We start from the raw sequence: 23,097 nt of genomic DNA, 5'->3' as shown, positions 1-23,097 counted from the left end.
ATTCTTCATTCTACACACCTTGGACTTGCCCATGATGTATTACGATTGTCCTGCCTATGCTCATGTTGTTATAGCAACCCAGAAAGTCCTCCCCACCAACTTGAACTATTCAAGTCCTACTTATCTTTCATGATCCATTGGATTTTCATAAACTCCTTCCTCTGATCCTTCAGTGAGAATAAACCCAATGCTCCTGTACTCCTGAACTAAACTTTTTATAGTGCTATCAAATCACTTCACTCATCCTGCTTTTTATTGTATCCAGTGGTTCATTTGCATTTTCCCCAACTAATGACACATCTTTTGAAGATGATGACTATATCTTATTTATCCTTGTAGCCATTCTCCATCCCCTGCCCCAAGCATTTAGCAGAGTGTTATATACAAAGCAAGAACTCAACAACATTTGCTAGAATGAAATTACTTACCTGTTATTCAAGTAGTCTGGCTTACATTTTGATGAGATTTTTATAATTTCATGACATTTTCAATGTAAAGTAAAGCACCGTGCTCAACTTTCTAGTGTTCAGTTTGCCTTAAAGGATCTTTGATGGGTCTAAATATTGCTCCTCTTAGCATTCAAGACATCATGATAGGGCTTGGAGTGTCTTGAAAGATTTATTCCAATATGCATTACAAACATTATCATTTTCTGTGTTTACTGTGATGTGACAAGGTTGTCAGAGTGGTTAAAAGCATGGGTATTGAAATCAGAATGGGTGGATTAGAAATTAAACTGCCACTCACTTTTTTAAGACTCAAACTTTTTAGCCTTATTTTTAGACTTGGGTGAAAGGGGTCCTTGCTTTAGAAAGCTCTACTCTTCCCCTGGCCAAACCTTTCCTCACAAGAGGAAGAGCTCATGCAACCAAGGGGTATGTGTTTACCTAGCACCTGCATCTTCACTTTTAAAACATGCTTTTTGATTCCTGGGGCCTATTATGCAGATGACCTTGTGCCCACTTTCAGGTCCTGCACAGGCATCTCTCCTTGTCTGTTTTCCATGGGTAGACCACAAGAACAAAGTGTCCTGCAGGGAAAGCTATTTGGTAGAGCAAGAACTGAGCTCAGACACAGGAGCTGGGCTGTCCACAGACTGAACACAGGAGGTCTCTTAAAAAGTGGAATGTGGTCTAGGGTGGGAGGTGGGGATCCAGAATGATCTTTCCCCATATCTCTGTGTCCCTGTGTGGAGTTTGAGGAATTAAAAAAATTTAACCCTGATGTTATATATTTTTATGTTGACATATTGCCAAGATAAAAGTAGTTCAGTTCAGTTCAGTCGCTTAGTCGTGTCTGACTCTTTGCAACCCCATGAATCGCAGCACACCAGGCCTCCCTGTCCATCACCAACTCCCGGAGTCTACCCAAACCCATGTCCATTGAGTCGGTGATGCCATCGAACCATCTCATCCTCTGTCGTCCCCTTCTCCTCCTGCCCCCAATCCTTCCCAGCATCAGGGTCTTTTCCAATGAGTCAACTCTTTGCATGAGGTGGCCAAAGTATTGGAGTTTCAGCTTCAACATCAGTCCTTCCAATGAACACCCAGAACTGATTTCCTTTAGGATGGACTGGTTGAATCTCCTTGCAGTCCAAGGGACTCTCAAGAGTCTTCTCCAACACCACAGTTCAAAAGCATCAATTCTTCAGTGCTCAGCTTTCTTCACCGTCCAACTCTCACATCCATACGTGACCACTGGAAAAACCATAGCCTTTACTAGATTGAACTTTGTTGACAAAGTAATGTCTCTGCTTTTAAATATGCTTTCTAGGTTGGTCATAACCTTCCTTCCAAGGAGCAAGCATCTTTTAATTTCATGGGTGCAATCACCATCAGCAGTGATTTTGGAGCCCAAAAAAATAAAATCAACTATTGTTTCCACTGTTTCCCCATCTATTTCCCATGAAGTGATGGGACCAAATGCCATGATCTTAGTTTTCTGAACGTTGAGCTTTAAGCCAACATTTTCACTCTCCTCTTTCACTTTCCTCAAGAGGCTCTTTAGTTCTTCTTCACTTTCTGCCATAAGGGTGGTATCATCTGCATATCTGAGATTATTGATATTTCTCCCAGCAATCTTGATTCCAGCTTGTGTTTCTTCCAGCCCGGTGTTTCTCATGACATACTCTGCATATAAGTTAAATAAGCAGGGTGACAATATACAGCCTTGATGTACTCCTTTTCCTATTTGGAACTAGTCTGTTGTTCCATGTCCAGTTGTAACTGTTGCTTCCTGACCTGCATACAGGTTTCTCAAGAGACAGGTCAGATGGTCTGGTATTCCCATCTCTTTCAGAATTTTCCACAGTTTGTTGTGATCCACACAGTCAAAGGCTTTGGCATACTCAATAAAGCAGAAATAGATGTTTTTCTGGAACTCTCTTGCTTTTTCGATGATCCAGCAGATGTTGGCAATTTGATCTCTGGTTCCTCTGCCTTTTCTAAAACCATCTTGAGCATCTGGAAGTTCACGGTTCACGTATTGCTGAAGCCCGACTTGGAGAATTTTGAGCATTACTTTACTAGCGTGTGAGATGAATGCAATTGTGCAGTAGTTTGAGCATTCTTTGGCATTGCCTTTCTTTGGGATTGGAATGAAAACTGACCTTTTCCAGTCCTGTGGCTACTGCTGAGTTTTCCAGATTTGCTGGCATATTGAGTGCAGCATTTTACAGCAGCATCTTTTAGAATTTGAAATAGCTCAACTGGAATTCCATCACCTCCACTAGCTTTGTTCGTAGTGATGCTTTCTAAGGCCCACTTGACTTCGCATTCCAGGATGTCTGGCTCTAGGTGAGTGATCACACCATCGTGATTATCTGTGTCGTGAAGATCTTTTTTGTACAGTTCTTCTATGTATTCTTGCCATCTCTTCTTAATATTTTCTGCTTCTGTTAGGTCCATACCATTTCTGTCCTTTATCGAGCCCATCTTTGCATGAAATGTTCCCTTGGTATCTCTAATTTTCTTGAAGAGATCTCTAGTCTTTCCCATTCTGTTGTTTTCCTCTATTTCTTTGCATTGATCACTGAGGAAGGCTTTCTTACCTCTCCTTGCTATTCTTTGGAACTCTGCATTCAGATGGGAATATCTTTCCTTTTCTCCTTTGCTTTTTGCTTCTCTTCTCTTCCCAGCTATTTGTAAGGCCTCCTCAGACAGCCATTTTGATTTTTTGCATTTCTTTTCCATGGGGATGGTCTTGATCCTGTCTCCTGTACAATGCCACGAACCTCTGTCCATAGTTCATCAGGCAGTCTGTCTATCAGATCTAGTACCTTAAATCTATTTGTCACTTCCAGTATATAATCATACAGGATTTGATTTAGGTCATACCTGAATGGTCTAGTGGTTTTCCCTTTTTTCTCCAATTTAAGTCTGAATTTGGCAATAAGCAGTTCATGATCTGAGCCACAGTCTGCTCCCGGTCTTGTTTTTGATGACTGTATAGAGCTTCTCCATCTTTGGCTGCAAAGAATATAATCAATCTGATTTTGGTGTTGACCATCTGGTGATGTCCATGAGTAGAGTCTTCTCTTGTGTTGTTGGAAGAGGGTGCTTGTTATGACCAGTGAGTTCTCTTGGGAAAACTCTATTAGCCTTTGCCCTGCTTCACTCTGTACTCCAAGGCCAAATTTGCCTGTTATGCCAGGTGTTTCCTGACTTCCTACTTTTGCATTCCAGTCCCCTATAATGAAAAGGACATCTTTTTTGGGTGTTAGTTCTAAAAGGTCTTGTAGGTCTTCATATAACCGTTCAACTTCAGCTTCTTCAGCATTACTGCTTGGGGCATAGACTTGGATTACTGTGATATTGAGTGGTTTGCCTTGGAAACGAACAGAGATCATTCTATCGTTTTTGAGATTGCATCCAAGTACTGCCTTTCGGACTCTTTTGTTGACCGTGATGGCTACTCCATTTCTTCTAAGGGATTCCTGCCCACAGTAGTAGATATAATGGTCCATCTGAGTTAAATTCATCCATTCCAGTCCATCTTAGTTTGCTGATTCCTAGAATGTCGACGTTCACTCTTGCCATCTCCTGGTTGACCACTTCCAATTTGCCTTGATTCATGGACCTAACATTCCAGGTTCCTGTGCAATATTGCTCTTTACAGCATTGGATTTTGCTTCTATCACCAGTCACATCCACAGCTGGGTATTGTTTTTGCTTTGGTTCCATCCCATCCTTTTTTCTGGAGTTATTTCTCCACTGATCTCCAGTAGCATATTGGGCACCTACTGACCTGGGGAGTTCATCTTTCAATGTCCTATCTTTTTGCCTTTTCATACTGTTCATAGGGTTCTCAAGGCAAGAATACTGAAGTGGTTTGCCATGCCCTTCTCCAGTGGACCACATTCTGTCAGACCTCTCCACCATGACCCATCTGTCTTGGGTGGCCCCACACGGCATGGCTTAGTTTCATTGAGATAGACTAGGCTGTGGTCCATGTGATCAGATTAGCTAGTGTTCTGTGATTATAGTTTCAGTGTGTCTGCCCTTTGATGCTCTCTCGCAACACCTACTGTCTTACTTGGGTTTCTCTTACCTTGGATGTGGGGTATCTCTTCACGGCTGCTCCAGCAAAGTGCAGCCATTGCTCCTTACCTTGGACAAGGGGTATCTACTCACGATGGCCCCTCCTGACCTTGAATGTGGAGTAACTCCTCTCGGCCCTCCTGTGCCCACGCAGCTACCGCTCTTTGTACCCGGGGTAACTCCTCTCAGCCACCACCCCCAGCCTCGGCCGTTGGGTAGCTCCTCCTGGCCATGCTTCTGCATGGACTGTCACAGCCGCCACGCTTCATTACTTTCACAAAGTAGAGAACATATTTTATGTAACAGTTTGTTAGCTTTGTATATAAATTTTGAATATTTGGACTCAAAGCGTCTAGGTCCCTATTTGTCTTCCTCCCTAAACCTGGCATATGTAATAGGCTATAAAACTGAGATAATTAGCACATCTTTCCTTTACCAGCTGACATTGTAGGTTAATTATGATAATGTAATCACAGCAGATCAGTTCTTAGTAAATGATCAGTAAATACAAGCTATCATTAGTAATAATTTATTCCTCCATTTGTTCAAAATATTTTTGAGTACTTACAATGGATTAAGCACAATTTTATGTGAAAACAGAGACAATTCCTCCCTTCATGCCATTTATAACTTAGAGAGACAGTGAAGCCTTGACCAGAAAAATTGCAAGCTATGCCAAAAGCAATAAAAAGATGAGATGATACGCTAGAGAGTGATAGGACAGCACTGGGCATCCAGGAAAGGACCCTGTCAGGAGGTGACAGTTGAACAATGAAGATGACAGCAGCTGGCAGAAAGCTCCGCACGAAGACTGGGGCATGAGAATTCCAGGTGGTGGGAACAGCAGGTACAAAGGCTCTGGGGCATAAGTAAGTTCAGTAGGATTGGGGCCATTGAGGGCCAGTGTACTATGATCTGTGCCTTCTTCTGTAACCCAGCTATACTACTTAGGTATGAAATCAGTAAACAGGGCAAGATTATTTATGTTTAACAGGATAAGTAGCTTGCATTTTACTTTGAGCAAATGAGCAATCACTGGAGGAGTTTAAGCAGAGGTGTGATATAGTCTCAGTCACACTTTTGAAAGCTCAGTCTGATTGCAATATGGAAAATGGAATGATAAAAGTGATGAAAGCAATGATAAATAATAAAAGTACAAGAGGAGAGCTAGTAAAATTAGTGAGGAGGTTATTACAGAAGGCCCAGGCAAGGGGTGGCTGTGGTAATGATAGTAATGGTCATAGAAGTACAACTAATAGTGATTATAGAAGTAATATCAATATTAGTATCAGTAATAATAGCAGTGAACAATATAGAAGTATCTTTCTTTGTCAGGTTCTGAATTGAAAACTATATAATTAAATTTTTAGATAGCCAGTTTAAATTGAATTCTGTTTTTATTGAAATATAGTTGATTTACAATATTAGTTTCAGAATCACAGTAGAGTGATTCCACATTTTTACAGTTTATACTCTATTAAAATTTATTATAAGATAATGGCTTAATTCCCTGTGCTGTACAATATATCCTTGTGCTTACCTACTTTATACATAGTAGTTTATATCTCTTAATCCCATACCCCTGTCTTGCCCCTGCCCTGTTTACCTCTCCCCACCAGTAACCACTTGTTTATTTTCTATACCTGTGAATGTATTTCTCTTTTGCTACATATATTCATTTGTATTTTTTTAGATTCCATTGTATTTTTTTAGATATGTAAATAAGATCATACAGTGTTTATCTTTCTCCATTTGACTTATTTCACAAAGCATAATAAATTGCTGCAGTGACAGAATTTCATTCTTTTTCATGGCTGAGTAATACTCCTGTGTGTGTGTGTGTGTGTGTGTGTGTGTGTGTGTGTGTGCGCGCGCGCCTGCATGCGCGTGCCACATCTTCTTTATCCATTCAATTTTATCTGTCCAGTGGACGTTTAGGTTGCTTCCATATCTTGGCTATTTGAAATAGTGTTGCTGTAAACATAGGGGTGCATATATCTTTTCAAATTAATGTTTTCATGTTTTCTGGATATAAACCCAGGAGTTGAATTGCATCAAAGTCTAAATTTCTTCATTGATAGGTTGTTCTTTTAACAAAAGTCAATCTTAAATGAATAGGTCATTTTCTCTACTTAACACATTAAGGACCAAGACTTTTGAGAGCATGACTATATACTTATAGAGGATATTTGGCCGCAGGGAATCAAACATTTCCTCAGCTAACTGGTCATTTCACAGAGTCAGCCTTTTAGAGCTGAAAGTCATCCTATGGATCCTGTGAATCACTTGCCAGTGAAGAAACTGCCTCTGAGGATTTAGTGAGCTAAGCTGAAGATGCCTCAGTTTCTTTTTGGCTTCTAGTCTGTATCATAGCCCTGCTCTGTGCATAGCCCAGTACCTTGTGCTGCTGAAGAACAATGGAAACTTATGTCTGAAATATTGCTTTCCACATCTGTCTGCTACAAAAAAACTATTTAAAGCTTTGAGAAGCAGTGATTTCCCAAGTTGATTCATATGCAAATATGAGAGATGTTTTTGTCTTAAAGTCTCCTTCCAAAAGCAATATACCTCTGAGTCATTCTGACTCTGAGCGCTGTTGCTGGATGTCTGATGAAATGAATGTCCTGAGTAAAGTCACATGAGATGGATTTCCTCTTAAGAATATTTTAAATCAACACTAATTTGCACAAAGTCCTTCTCTTAAACCTTTAATTTGAAAATGAGTCTGCATATATAACATGTATTTCTATAATTTGGTTTATTTGATAGTTGAATTTAAATTTCATAACATCAAATTAGTAAGCTTATGAAGCATTCACACATCACATAATAGAATTTCGGTGTATTCTGTGAAGTATTTTTACAGGAATTCAGATTTCAAACCATAATTATTTTTAAAATGTGAACCAATTGAATTTTGGCTTGAGACGGTTAAGAAAAGGGCACCAGAACTATAGTGAAAAGAGCAATGAGGACAAAAGCAGAAAAAGCTCTGGCAGCTTTGCTATTGTTACTATTGAAGGAGATTTTAAATTTAAAAGTATGAAACAAGGAAACTGGTGAATGTGTGATTGCCTGAGATTCGAGGTCTATTTGAAGGACTGTGCATGTAGGTGAAGAAATGTGTTCTGCTGTTAACTTTAAATCTTACAAAGAAGTGATCATTTTGAGGTATTTTCCTCTATTTGTATTTTTCTTGGAATCCAAGTATCCTAGAATATTTTAAAAGCTTTTTATGTTTTTGGAAATAAAATAAATAGTTTAACAAGGACACGATGTTCATAAAAGTTTCAGTGATCAACTGATAATATAAAGTAAAATCTACATTGTAGGAAATTTTCAACACAGAAAATTTGGTATCCTTCTAGGAGCCAAAAACATTCAATTAAAATTTTATTCCTGGCATGACCTAGATACCACTCTATGAATTCCTTGTAGCAGACCTAATCCTACGATGGGTAGACTTCAGACTTCTGTTTTGTTTTTCTTTTTTTCTAAAAAAAAAGTTGGTATTCTTGTCTCCCTCTCTCATTCTTGTACCCTTGCTTTCTCTCTCTTTTCTTTATCTTTCCAAATCTACTTTAAATACTGAAAATATTTTTGTAAGAATATTATTAAACACAAGAAATTGTTTTTTTCAAATTTCTTTCTTGGTACCAGGCATTAAAAAATATGTTTGTTGTTTAATTCTGTGTGCTTAATGCAAGCATTTAAAGTTATATTGACACTTTTAGAAACCATTAATATCTATATTATGGTAAGTATAGACTTATTGTATAAGAGTAAATACAGACTTATCTGTGTTAGAGTAAATATAGACTTATCTGTGTTAGATAAAAGATGTTGAACTAATGGGCAAAGCCCTATGATAAAAATAATGTAGTCCATGGGCTAAACATCATGGCTAGATTTATAATGCATTTATTCTTTTGCTCATTCAAGATGATCCTTGTTTATTGCTTACTCTTGTAAATAGGATGCCAAGGATAAAAAGATGACTATGACATAATTCTTGCTCTCCAGGAGTTTGTAATCTGGCCAATTTCTTCCCCTGATGGTCATTTTGAAGATTATGGCATAACTTAGCATTTTCCTAAAAGAATCCAAATAATTATTTAGTCTCTATGTAGAAAATTATTTTCAAATTTACAAAATAAATTTCCAATAAACAGCCTAACAAATGTAAAAATTGGTACATCTAAGGCTTATCCAGGTCCAGTGGAGGGAAAAATCTTTACATTTATGTAATGAATATCAAGATGCACTAAACTATTCCTCTGAGCTATATTTAGATGCTATAAAGGTCTCTTCAGTTAATCTTTGACAAAAGAATGAAATCTTTCAAGTGAATGCATTCTTATGTAGCAAATGTTGTGAATAAATTCCACAGGCTGCCCTAATTAATTCCATTTTCTAAATACAATGAAATCCCTCTTTTAACAAAGATCTAAATAGACAAAGTAGTCTTAAACTCCAATTCACGAGGCTGAATCTTGGTGATATAATAGTTTCAGTGCATAATTTTTATATCTGGCATATTTAAGGATTTGGAGTTGATAAATTGCATGAAAACATATTTTTCTCATTCCTGTTTAACTAAAAAGAAAGAACTGGGCCATCAACAACTTACTCTGAGAAATGCATAATATATTACCATTCAAAAGAATGAATAAGTGTATTATATTTCCTGTTGAAATATATTCTGAGTTTGTATCAAAGAAAACATGCAAATACTTCCTGTAACTAAGGTAATCTTTCTTTTGATTCATCACTTTTGATATAGAAAGGCGGTTTTGTTTTAAAATTATGCTACTTTTTAGTGAAGTTTATTTTCTTCAAAGTATTTGATGCTTTTTGAAAGACAAATGCATGGATCAACATGGTTTTTTATGTTTTCCTATGGAACATTGAGATATAGTTAAATATTACCATCACAAATTACAATCATGATTGAATATTTTAGTGATTTAGACGTGCCCTGAAGATATTTGAATTGTAAGAGCTCTGCACTTTGAAGTGTTTATCTGTGAGAAACTTTTAAAAATATACCAATAGTAGTGGTAGTGAGCCTATTCTGCCATTTTGGTACGAGAAATGCTATAAATAAAAATCTATTAATAGAGTTAAATTTTAGCACATGAAATGTTAAAAATTCCACATTGGATTTGTAGCACTAGATTTTAAAAATTCTATCATTTTGTTCCCTTCTTCAAGCAAAGGAGGTATGGAAGTTCATCTCAAGAAGAGAGGTACACTTGACCCAACACAATCATATGTATTTTGGAATATTCTAGTTTGAGATATTTTGAATATTGTATTTTGATGGCTACTGTACAGTTGGTAGAAGGCCGTATCAAAGAGAGCAGTAATATCTCTTAGAATGAGGGTTGGCAGTTTTTCAAAAGTGCTCTTCAAAAGTGACTTTAATACTCTTGAGGTGTGCTAGGGAGAAAGAAAGCCCAGTACCCCTCCACAGGGAGGAGTAGGTGATTGTTTGTATGGTGGGATTTGAGTTGCACCAAGAAGATCCCTGTTACCTTAAGTTTTCTTGACAATCTCACGTAATTTCATTGCCTAAAGTTCTACTGATACGTAGAGTTTATGAGTAAGTGACCCTTGGTGAATAAAGATGTGTCATGCTAAATTTTATATTCATGGTACATTCATTAAACTCCAGATAAAGGGCTCTCTTACATAGTCAGATGATACTGAAGCCCTGGGAACTAAGACCCAAGAGATAAGGGAACAAGACGGTCAAAATTAACTGAGGACAAAATAAAGGACACCCAAACCGGGTTTCACTTTGAATGTTTTTCTTGTGGTTGAGCTGATAATTTAATTTAAATCATTGTGTAATGCTTGGCTACAGAGAGATAGTTGTCATTTCACCTTAGTTAGGGAATGATATATGGAGAAGGAAGCCAGATTCTTTTCCTGAAATACTGGCATACATAGTTCAAGATCCATGTTAGATGGAGTAAAAGTAGATTTACTGAGGAGAAAATGGCTATCTTAATAGTTTAATGCTACTACTGCTTTTAGTCTTCATAGAAATGCTTTATGGAAATGCAGGAAAGGTGTTACTTTGAAAAACCTGTGAATTTCTACTAATCCTTCATTATACTGAGCCATTAGAAATTTTATAGGTATAACCTACCTGTGTCTACTGGGAATATGAAGATTAAAGATCTGCCAATCACGTTTTGGTAGTCTTCTAATCTTTTACTTGGGATTCATATTTATATTGAAAATGGCATCAAAACTTAAAGAATTAAATCCTATCAAAAGTGCCTAAAGTATTTACAATGGAGTTCCTCTTTCTGACCACCTAAATGTAAAATTTGGGCTTCTATTGCTATCCGTATCTCCTCCCCTGCCACTTTGTTTCAGAAACTTGCTTCAATTCCAAGCAATATGCTTGGCTGAATAAATACTACTTACAATCCCAAGATGGAAATATTTCAAAAGGATAAGATCTAGACAAATGTTGAAGTCATATGAAACATTCACATATCACCACTTCATTCAGACAAAAGCAAAGGATATTTGAGTATACTAAGAACATTTCAGGTCAAGCTCATGAATTAGAAAGTGTCAAAAATGAAGAGTCTTAACATTTTTGTCTTCATAAATGAAGAGTTATATACATTTCTGGTATAGCTCAGAATTAAACTGTTTCAATATTTAACAACTTTTATATATGGATTTTGTTTTGCTCAAAATGTGCAAAAAGGAGTTTTATACAAAACTTGCTGTAGGGAGAGACACACTGGCATAGAGTGAACAATTATGGAACACTCTAGTTAGTTGCTGTAAGATATATTATCCCACCTCTGTCCTGAGGGGACTTTAATTAGTGTTTGTGACTAGGGTGTCTTATATGTGGAGAGTTCAAAATAAAAGTCATCACAGCTAACTGAATGCCACCTGCCTTTGTTTTAGCAGAATTAGCAAAGTGCTGCTTATTTTCTTCCAGTTTGAACAATCAGTAGAGTTGTATGTTGTATGACTGCTCTTATGACCTGAAGTTGGTAACTTAATTCACTCCTAAAAGATTATCTGGAGGTTTGGGAGCAGCAACTGAGGAGGAATGAATAGTAAAATACCTTCCTTTTGATTCTTATCAAGTTAAATAAAATTATTTGCTTACGTACCACTGTCATTCCTAAGTTTTTCCAGTTACTTCTTTGTGTTTATGTCTGAAAATCTGGGGAAAAGATGAGGTGACAGGGCAAGGAGAAGTAAATGATCAGATTTCACAATCAAAAGAAACAATGCATATTGAACACTTTACTCCTTCATTTATAGGTAAGAAAGCTCATGTTCAGAGAAGTTAAATACCTTATTACAGTCCATACGTAGTTGTGGTTTTAATACTAGAAATCAGGTGCTCTAAACACCACCCAAGAGACACATAAATGTATAAAATTTTAGGACAGATACAGACACATTGCATCATTTGAAGTGTTTTTGGTAGGTTATGCCTATTAACTTATTATATAGCATCTTTAAACTGTGGAGAGTTGCTGAGCTATTTAAACTTTTGTCACATCATGATAGGTAAAAATTGCTTTATAGTTCTACAAATTGATTTTCAAGAAAGAAATTAATAAACAACAAAAAATAAGTAATGAAGCATTTTGTAAGTTTTATCTTTGATGATGCACACTGCTTTATATTTTATTAAAAACTCAGCCATTAAGGTAGAAGATAATTCTTCACTCTTTAACTTTCAGACTCTGATTTGTATTAAACTCCAAGAATCCTAGGGAGATTGAAACTGTTATCAGTCACTGAAAACTGATTCATTATTATATTTTAAGTCATTCATGCAGACAATTATTTATTCACTATCCAGTTATCAACAGTACATTGCTTAGTTTCAGCTTCAGCTAATGTATTTCGGGCACAAACTAAGGGCCAAGCACTATGGTGGGTATCATAATCACGTAAGAAGATGAATATAACATAGTTTTTTCCTTTCAAAAACTAATTATCCTTTAAGGAAGTGGTAGGCAAAAATCACACTGTATTTAATTTTATTAAACTTCAAGCAACTGTGTATACACACTCACTCACTGCAGCTCTGGGCAGTTTCATCTTCTGGGGCTATTGTGTCCCTTCATCCTTTTCCTTCAGACATATTCTAACTTTACTTTTTGTCTTACCGGATTTTCATTCCCGGATTTATCTCACAGAGTCTCCAGCGTTACCAGTTGCCTGATGGGGTTCCTAGACCCTGTGTTGGAATCAGTGACTTGGCCAAAGCCTGATCACACAGCCACTTCTATCCTCATGAAGCCAGTGGCTCACATGGACTTTTAGAATGGAACTGGGTGGTATGGCAGCCACGTGTGGCTACTGAGCACTGGAAATGTGGCTAGTCCAAAAGAAAGTAAAATGTCTCATTAATATTATTTAAAGCTTTAAAGTGTGTTAGATTAAATAAAACATTAAAGTTTATTTTACCTTTTAATATGACTGTTAAAATGTAAAATTATATATGTTTGCATATTACCTATATTATATAACACTTAAAGTGAAAAATCACACGGTATTTCTATTGCCCTTCTCTAGGACAAAGGTCAACCAAGTTTTTCAGTAACCAGCCAGAGAGTAAATGTTTTGGGCTTGAAGTCATAGACAATATGTAATGAGTACAGCTGTATTTGTGAGCTGTGTAGGGGAGAGGGAGGCCATATTTTGCCTGTGGGCCATAGTTTTTGGATGCTTGATCTAGACCTTAAGCTACTGGTGAATATTTCACCCAGGGATGCTGACTTTAGTTGGTTTTTGAACCTCTGCCTCTCTGGAGTCAATTTTACTAACTTAAAACTCATACATTCACCTTCCTGTGCAATGCTCTTGATCAGCCCTTCTCCCATTTTAGAGAATGGAATAAAGGCCTGTGTTTGAGGCCCACAGTAGAGAATTATGAAAGCAACTAATTTGCATACAAGACAGAACATGATAAATGTAAAGCAAAATGATGTGGAAGCACAGAAGGAGGTGGGGTGGGCACAGGGTGCTGCCAATAAGCTTGTTAGCTTTCCCTTGAGAGCGCTTTTTGATTGGAGGGCAGTCATATATTTTTGTGTGCAGACACAGATTACCTTATTTTACTCTTTAAAACCTGTGAAGTATGTTATTAAGACCATTTTATAAGGAGAGAGTGGCTGAGAAAGGCTAAGGAATGTGTTATTCGAAGGAACATAGGTTGTGAGAGACAGAGCTGGGGTGAGAACTGGGGCCTGTCTGAGACCAAAGCTCATAGTCTTTTTTGCTGAGTTGTACCTCTTCCTGTGATGGTCCTGAATGTCTAACATTGTATTGGAATATCACAACGGGGCATAAATTAAGGAAATATCAATTGTCCCTTGAGTTAGCTAGTATATTAAAGGCTGCTGGGAGCATGTGGTGTGGGATCAAATTTTCTTCTTTAACTTACCTGTTTGGGTCAGTTGGTAAACTGATCACCGCCCCCCCCCCCGCCCAAAAGAAGAAGACTTTCTCAAAATTAAAAAGCATTATATGTTAATATTAAGGACAGTGGACAAAGAAGGAAATAATGATATCTACTGTCTCTACTGTCTATACTTTTAATATCCTCAGGGCAGGATTTTCTAATATCTAGACATGGCCTTGGCATAGGGTAGCTGATGTCAAAAGTGGGATTGCTGATTCCTCTTAAACTGTGATTCATCTTTTGAGTTCAGTTTTTTTTTTTTTTTTAAAGTAATACTGGAGAAACTTTTAAACAGAAAACTTTATGTGTACATTTTATTATACAGTGAACCAGACATGAATATATACAAGAAACAATGAATTCTAAAACAATAGAGACCTGATATCAATTTCTTTCTTACTAGTGAACACTGTTAGCCTGATGGTTTTAAACCTTCTTGAGGGGTGAGTGGTGAAAGGGAATACAAACCATGCTGAGACTGAGATAAAAATTCATCCTGGACAAATGTAACTTTGAGCACACACACAGTTTTGTACACAATATCAGGCAGTTTATGGATCCTTGAAGGCCACTCATGGACTGTAATTTAAGACCCCCTGATGTGTGTTCATTGTCCCACATCTGTTGCTCCTCTGTTGGCCTGTCCGAGTTGCTTAAATTTACCCAAGATTCCCTGGCTTCTAACTCCCACAATAATGCTCACATATTTCAGTATCTAAGACACAGTTGTTGAGACTCCAGAAAAATTTATGTGTTATCTTACAGTAGATGCTTAAATACTATGTCAAGAAACATGACAGAAAATAAGTGTACAAGACTAAGCAATTTTTAGTTATCCTGAGTTAAGAGTAGACAACATTTTTTTTTCTCAATTTAGGACAATTTTATTGGTTTTTCGGATGGCAGCTACTTCTGCCTGTCAATGATATAAATATTTTAAGAATGACTAGACTGGCTTAATCTATCCCTTAAAAACTTAATGTATACATTTAAATAGCACAGAATATCATCAAAACCCTCTACAGTGAACCATAAAAAGCATCAGGAATAGGTATACTACTTGAGAGATTGGAGAATACACTGATGTGTGCTATTTTGTGTCAAGTTGATGTCATTGTGTGTGAGTTACTATTTTGGGAGGAGCTTATTTAAATAATTGTAATTCAGACCCATGAATAAAAAATCTCCCTCACCAACCTTTTTTCACTTGCTTCATCTAAATAAATACACAGAAATAAAAATACAGCTTGTCTCCCTGGAAGATTTTGAGTGTGGTTGTAATGTAGTCATGAAACCACCAGTCAGGTTTCACATTCTTTTAGACTTGGTTATATTATCACTCATTATGTAAAACTTTCCTTGCCTTGAACAGACTATGCAGCATGTATTGGAATTATGGGCCTGTCTTTCCCAGTAGATTGTAACCTTAGTCTCATCCATCTGTGTAACCCCAGCTCTAAGCACAGTGCTTAGAATAGATGCTCAATAAATGTGTGCTTAATGAATGGGAGAATGGGTAAATGTCCATAAAAAGGACCAAAAGAAAATAGTCATAGCAGGTAGCCAAATGAAGCACTGAAATGTCTCTGCTGGGAATTAAAATTCACTCTTGGTGATATTCCTTGGCAATATTAACATAGTGATTATAAATAGGGACACAGGTGCTAGATGGTAAGTTACAGAAGCTAGATGGTGAGTAACACAATCAGTCACTCTGTCATGTCTGACTCTTTGTGACCCCATGGACTGTACAGTCCATGGTTTTCTCCAGGCCAGAATATTGGATTGGGTAGCCTTTCCCTTCTCCAGGGGAATCTTTCCAACCCAGGAATCAAACCCAGGTCTCCCACATTGCAAGCAGACTCTTTACCAGCTGAGCCACCAGGGAAGCCCATGCTTCAATTTATTTATCTGAAAATGGTTGTAAAGATATATCTACCTCATACGTTGTGTTGATTATGTTACAAGTTTGAGTAAATGAATCAGTATTTGTACAGTGCTGACATGTAAGAAGTACTATGTGTGTTCTTTGTTATTATTATTGTTTCTATGTATAATATATTTGTAGTGAAGAGGAATGAACAGACAGTTCACATGTCCTGTTTCACTTCCCCAAATTCTCACATGTCCTGTTTCACTTCCCCAAATTCTCTGGATGCACTGGGATCATGAGGATAAGGAAAATTAGACCAAAAACCAGACTGACAGAGTTGAAATGTAAATAATCATGTATCTCGTCTCTAATTTTGCCTTTAATCAAATTTGTTGTAAACAGATGATGAAAATCAGTTAAGTAAAGCCATCCTCTTCTTATTGGAAAAATTTATTTATAATAATTCCATCAGTCTGTGATTCAAGTGAAATAATTTATGGTTTGGAAAGGAAACATTTGGATGGAAACAGTCATTCCTCCTTTTCCAGGTCCTAGTTGCTCCAGGGTTATAAGTCAGGTGGTAGACGGGGTGCTGAGGTCTTCCAGACTCCTAGTCACCTGTCAGGTACAGTCTAGCAGAAGAGCCCTGGAGGGGACACTGTAGTCGGGATACACCATTGCTTAAAGCATTGTGCCCCTGATGCCAAGTGTACTGGCTTTGTTCCCAAGTGAGTGGTCTGGCTTGGGAAGCAGAATGATCTGGCTAAATGAACACTGGATTTAATTAGGAGAGCTAGAGGTCAACCCATACTTTAAAACCATTACTTTAAACCTTTAGGTGTCAAAAGTTTTCCATTCATCTTTTGCCCGATATGTTGTTCATTGTTGTTGGTTTGGTTTGGTTTTAGTGGCGAAGTCCTGGCCAACTCTTTTGCAACCCCATGGACTGTAGCCTACCAGAATCCTCTGTCCATGGATTTCCCAAGCAAGAACACTAGACTGGGTTGCCATTTCCTTCTCCAGGGGATCTTCCTGACCCAGGGATCAAGTGCTCGTCTTCAGCATTGGCAAGTGAATTCCTTACCACTGAGCCACTGAGGAAGCTCTGATGTGTTATTAAATGGCATAAATTAATAAATTTTTATTGTGCACATTATAAGAATAATACTGTACAAAATACCATGGATATAAATTCTGACTTCAGAGGGAAGTGATGAAAGTGGCTGGGCGGAAAACTACTGTCTTTAACTCTTTACTTGATTGCAGGGACACACAAGAAATATTCCTTAGTTCCCACTCCCCACCCTTGACACCCACATTCTTTAGTGCCTACAGAAGTGTAACAAGATGTTACATGGCACGTCTTTGCTAAATGTATAACCAGGAACCTCAGTTACACTGTCAAGAGTCCATAGGAGTGACAGTGTTCTAAGAGAGGTCCAGTGAGTATGCATGCACAAAGTTGATTTCATAAATTATGGTGAGGGTGTTCTCATCAAATATTTTTATGAAGTAAATTTTCTTGGGGATCAGTGTGGAAATATTTGCTCTTTTGCAAGGGATAAGGCTAGAAACCTGATGTTCAGTTCCATGCTACAAAAAAGTATTGAACTCCTATAAAGATAAGAGATTCATCATTTCTTTAGAAGAATTTTCAGGAAAGAAGATCTAACTAAATCTAAATTTGCCAAGTATGCTGGGTTCAATACAAACGCATTCTTTTTGGGCTTCCCTGGTGGTTCAGTCAGTAAAGAATCCACCTGCAATGCAGGAGACACAGATTTGATCCCTGGGTCAGGAAGATCTCCTAGAGAAGGAAATGGCAACCCACTCCAGTATTCTTGTCTGGAAAATCCTATGGACAGAGGAGCTTGGAGGACTACAGTCCCTGGGGGTCACAAGAATCAGACACAACTTAGTTACTAAACGCCACCACCACCACCGTACTGGGTTCCATGCAAACACATTCTTTGCTTAGTTATTCACTTTCCATTCATCCCTGTAGAATAATTGAAGCATTAGTTACCTTTCTGTCTCCATACATGTGTCTTAAAGTCTTCATGGGCCTATGTACTGGGATGTGAACACAAAGGTCCAAAGTAAAATTCCCAGCCTTCTGCCAAAGAAAAGAAGTATAGTTATTATTGTATGTAGATTAAAGTATATGATAACTGGATTAGCCTTTTTAGGCAATTACAGTGTGAAAATGATTTATAATCTTTGATTCCTTTACCATAACTCACCAAGAACTCTCATAAGCAAATATGAGAGACAAATGAACATAATAATCTCTAAATCCATTTTAATCTGCTTGACAGGTTATCTATGAGATCAACCCATTCTAAGATGTGCACAAATTAGTAGAAAAATGATTAGTATTATAAGTTAATTGTAGTAATTATCTTCTAATAAAATCACATCTGTTACTAAACAACCAAGAATTTTTATAGATCCCCTTAGCTGAAAGCAAAATTCTGTTAGTAATTTTATACTTTAATTGCAGCAAGGAGGTATAGGTTCTCACTGAAGCCATCAAATGATTAACTTTCACAGTAGACAGACTGGACCCTTTTTTGCAGCTGACTGGTGGCTCCACTTTAGCTTCTGATCCGTCTATAGCTATAACATGTGCCTCTACCCTCCCACCCTGTGAGCCCACAAGGGGTAGACATTGCCATATGTTGTAAGTAACTTTGAAGTGTCCCTGCTACTTAGCGGTATTAACGACCTCTGTTTTGCATTGAAATGCCTGTTCATCCTGACATTAAAATTTTTTTTAAAAGCCGTGGAAAACTCTATTAAAAAGTACATGAGCAAATGCCTTTGCAATTAAAACCACCAACAAAGAAAACCTTCAGTTCCTTCCCAAAGTGGAACTGAGTACTCTAGAGAGTCCCTTCAATTTTATTTTACACTTAAGTAAACCTGCCTCCTAAATTTGCCAATTTCTTAATAGTGATCTTGCCTTGAATTCCCAAGGATGTCAAGAAAATTTGGTTCATTCATTGATAGTGGTCCAATAATGCATTTAGTTAAGTTCAGAGGAAAAAGAAAAAAAAATAACTCTGATTGCTTCTGGAAGGAATCTCTTAAGCTGAAAAATGAGAGGAGTTAAAAAGTTCTGTAATTCCACGGATCCTAACACTTGTGATCCTGAGCAAAAGTGATTTGCAAAGCAGAGCCCCCAGTCTGACTTAACTTTGCAGGCTTTCACAGAGGAGGCTACAGATAAAGCCTATTGTGATTATACAAAGAGATGCCATGGAGACAATTATCTTTGTCTTCTGCATGCGTTTTAAAAATGAGTGCTTTTCATTATCTCCTCCATGTACAAGCCAAATTCACTGTCTTATTAAGATACATTAAGAAGTAAGATTTAAAAAGTAAGTATTGTTTTCTAGTAAAAGTATCAGCCATGTTCAGGGATATTAGTCAATAAACAGAAACTTTATGAACCACAACTTTTTGTCAGGCATCTGTGTAAAACATGAATAAGTCATTTTTCCTATCCTCCTAGAGCTTACAGTCTTGAGAGTTTGATTTTTTGTGTGTGTTGTTTTGTGATTCGTGGAATTTTTTTTTGACAACAGTAGACAGGTATATATCAATAAAGCCTGCTACAAAGTAAAATAAACAATGATAGGAGTATGAAGGTCATGAAGAGGCTGAGGTGTAAAAAAAGAAGGGGTGAAAAAGGGAAATTATTAGCAAGGAATGCATTTTTTTCAGGGAATGTCACCCTCTAAAGGGGAACAGATTATCCTTACCAGTGCTGACTAGGTAATTCCCAGTTGATGGGTTAAAGGTTATATTACTGGCAGGGGAGGAGGGTGAGACTGCAATTAGGTATTAAGTTTTGGTTTGTGACATGAGGTTTAGCACAAGTGACTCCATTTGGAGCCTGCTGCCTCATTTTTAATATGGCTTAAGTTTTCAAACGAATTTAAATTTCCACCAGGCTCTGCTTTGGCAAACAGGTTCATTGTGTGTTTGTGGTATCAGAAAAAGTTAGGTATTCATGACTTTAAAAAGTCAATGGATGAGATCATTTCTTTGTATCAATGTTAGTAGTAGTTATAGACCTAATGGAACATAGGGATCATGTGTTGGCCTTTTGATCAGAATTTAAAAGTTGAGAATCTTTGCAATATCTCTTGAATGCACTCCCACCTCTTGATTGCTTCAAGAACTACTGTTTTCCATCTGTGTCATATTCCTTTTTCAAAAGGATAAAGTAAAAAAGACAAGAGATCAACCCACTCTATAGCTATAAATAGTCTTGTGTTTCATGACATCACTATAAAGTATCATTAGAAGTTATTTATTCTGAGGTTAAACATAATCAACCAAGGAAAGAATTAAAGCAGAGGTCTAGTTTAGAGGTTGGCAAACTTTTTCTGTAAAGGGCCAGCTAGGGAATATTTTAGAATATGTGTACCACACGAGTTTAACTATTAAACTCTGCCACTAAAGTACAAAAACAGCCAGAGACAAAATGTCAATTAATACATGAATGTGTTTCTATAAAACTTTATAGATGGACACAAACATTTAAATTTCATGCAATGTTCATATGTCATTGATTTTTTTTTTAATTTTTTAATTGGAGGAAAATCGCATTACAATGTTGTATTGGTTTCTGTATTGTATTCTCATATAACAATGCAAATCAGCCATAATTATGCATATATTACCTCTCTCTTGAGTCCTCCATCCCCTACCCTCATGCCACCCCTCCAGGTCATCACAGAGTACCAGACAGGGCTTCCTGTTCTGTACCAAACTGCTCACTAGCTATCTGTTTTACACATGGTAGTGTATATATGTCAATGCTACTTTCTCTGTTTGTCCCACTCTTTCCTTCCCCCACTGTGTCTACAAGTCCATTCTCCATATCTGCACCTTGATTTCTTCTTTGCAAATACATTCATCAATACCATTTTTCTGGATTCCATATGTATACACTAATATACTGTTTTTGTGAGTTCTTGCTTCCTTCTAACTTACTTCATTCTGTATAACAGGCTCTAGGTTCATCCACCTCACTAGAACTGACCAAATTCGCTCCTTTATGGCTGAGTAATACTCCATTGTTATCTATGTACCACATCTTCTTTATCCATTGATTCTTTTTTGCCATTTTAGAATATAAAAACTGTTCCTATCTCATGTACCATACAGAAGCAGCCAGTGAGCTGGATCTTGCCTATAGGCAGTAGTTTGCCTCCCACCATGGGCAGTTCCCCTTCCTGTCTATCAACAAGTGTTCTTTGCCTTTCCCTGGACTTCTTCCAGGCAACTACTATTCTTTGTTCACCAACAGTACATATTTGACAGATATAAGGGAGCACATAAGATGGGCTCCATTACCAGGTATTGTTTTCCTTAAGATTATTTTGGAAATATGTTTTTTTTGCTCCAGTCGATTGTACATTCACGTTAGAGAAAGAAACACTCTCTTCCTTCGCCACCCTCCCCAGATCCCAGTACCTCTCTCTGTCTGACCCTAACTCTGTCTCTATTTCTCTAATTTAAATCCCCTTACTTTGGTTAGATATTTTAACTCAAAAAATTTCTTTTGGAACTGACTTTCTTAGAAGTGAGGTTAAACTTAAGGAATAAATTATGCTTATGAAAATATGAACAATTACTTCGTAATATTTATAGAGAAATTACAAGCTTGTTCCTTAAAAAGCAAGCAGTTAGTTTTAGCAGTCATTATGCAGAACAGAAATGAGGCATCAATTTGCTAATTCCTGTTTCCTACTCTAACATCAGTTAGAATTCAATTTCTGGCTAGAGTATATGAATAATTAAAAGGGTTGAAGTTTCATGATTTGCATTATGTCTGGATGTGCTAAGATGTATTCACTTAAGTTCTTTATAAGAAAATAGTTTCAGGGACTGCTACTAAAAGTCTTGAGATTTTCACAACTGGAAATATATAAGGTTTACTTGAATTTCTAAGATATAAGTTCTAAGATATAAAACTTCATAATAACTTTTAAATCATTGAGGTTTGCATCTATGTTTATATTTTCCTGGCCATGTCAATTAATAAAAGAAGAATTATAGTGCTTAGTTTAGCAGATATTATAAAAATATTGAGATGTTATTTTGAACATGAGATCTATTCTATGTTAGTAAATGTTTCTTATGAGATAATTTAATTTTTTTCATGTTAATTATAGGGTGCTTTAATTTGATTTACTTCAATGATCCAAGTAAATTCTTGGTTCTTTCTTGGAAACTGACCTCACAGTCAGTGTTAATTAATGCTAACCAAATTAGAGCTTCACACAGTAATCTGAAGTGTTTGTTCTTAACTCATACACCCCCACCACCAAATGTTTGTGTATCTTCCACTGCAGGAATGTTTTCTATTTATTTTTGTTTTCTTATTTATTTCTGGCCATGCTATGTGGCTTCTGGGATCTTCCCCAACTAGGGATCAAACCTGGGGCCCCAGCAGTGGCAGCACCAAGTCCTAACCACTGGACCACAAGAGAATTCCCTCTATTGATTTTTATTCCAGGTTTTGGGTAAAGGATGGAAGTTAAGATCTAGCATTTCACTGAAATGTTTCCAAAGCTTTTTAATACCTAAATTATTGTTATTTTTGTGAATGTTTTATTTACAATGAAAATGTAAAACTGCAACGGTAGTTTGACCTCTGTTTTCACCTGTGTCCTTACCCTAGCAATATCATTTTGTGCTATTTTTCATTGGTTAGTTCCAGCTAAGATCAGTACCAATTATTGGTTGGACAAGCATGTCAGATAAAAATAATTAGCTTAAAAATATTCTATCTACCCTGTTTTTTGAGGGGGAGGGGGTGGGAGAAACACCAAAATTCTCTTTTCAGGAGCTCGTTCCTCTTCCATTTCAGGGATAGAGATGAAAGAGCAAAACTGAAATAATTCTAGTCCTTTCCTGTTTTGTAAACTGCCCTCCTTGCTTATGCCTGGTGATATAAGATGCCTTATTCCATTGGTCAATTGTGGATCTGAGAAAGGAAGGCTTTTGGAATAAGGAAACAATTCTTGTCAAAGAATGGATCAGCATAATTTTAGAGCAGTTAAGAAAAAATAAAAAGTTAAGCTATATTGGGGAACTGATGAAAATTTAATATGTTTGACATATATCAACTCTTTTTGTTCTTTTATATTGATTTTTTCAAAGGGCAATGAAGATCTGTTGAAAAGCATTAAGACCAACCA

The 23,097-nt window shown here is 36.9% G+C and overlaps 1 protein-coding gene and 1 long non-coding RNA gene across 5 annotated transcripts in view; one reads left to right on the top strand and one right to left on the bottom strand.

The window, feature by feature from the left end:
• TRPM3 (transient receptor potential cation channel subfamily M member 3) overlaps positions 1–23,097 on the top strand; it is an 885,588-nt gene that overhangs the window by 191,364 nt on the left and 671,127 nt on the right. The window lies entirely within an intron of this gene.
• LOC145511585 (uncharacterized) lies at positions 8,444–19,048 on the bottom strand. The gene is made up of 5 exons (XR_014057976.1): positions 18,843–19,048; positions 17,904–17,993; positions 12,707–12,918; positions 11,693–11,745; positions 8,444–8,631 (listed from the first exon to the last, which is right to left on the bottom strand). It is a non-coding gene; the product is annotated as an uncharacterized LOC145511585 (long non-coding RNA).

The sequence above is a fragment of the Giraffa tippelskirchi genome, chromosome 1 (genome assembly GCF_054371585.1).
Source record: "Giraffa tippelskirchi isolate mGirTip1 chromosome 1, T2T-mGirTip1v1.2.pri, whole genome shotgun sequence".
Taxonomy (NCBI): domain Eukaryota; kingdom Metazoa; phylum Chordata; class Mammalia; order Artiodactyla; family Giraffidae; genus Giraffa; species Giraffa tippelskirchi.
Note: the sequence above shows the minus strand (reverse complement) of the source record. Positions and strands in the feature narration are given on the sequence as shown.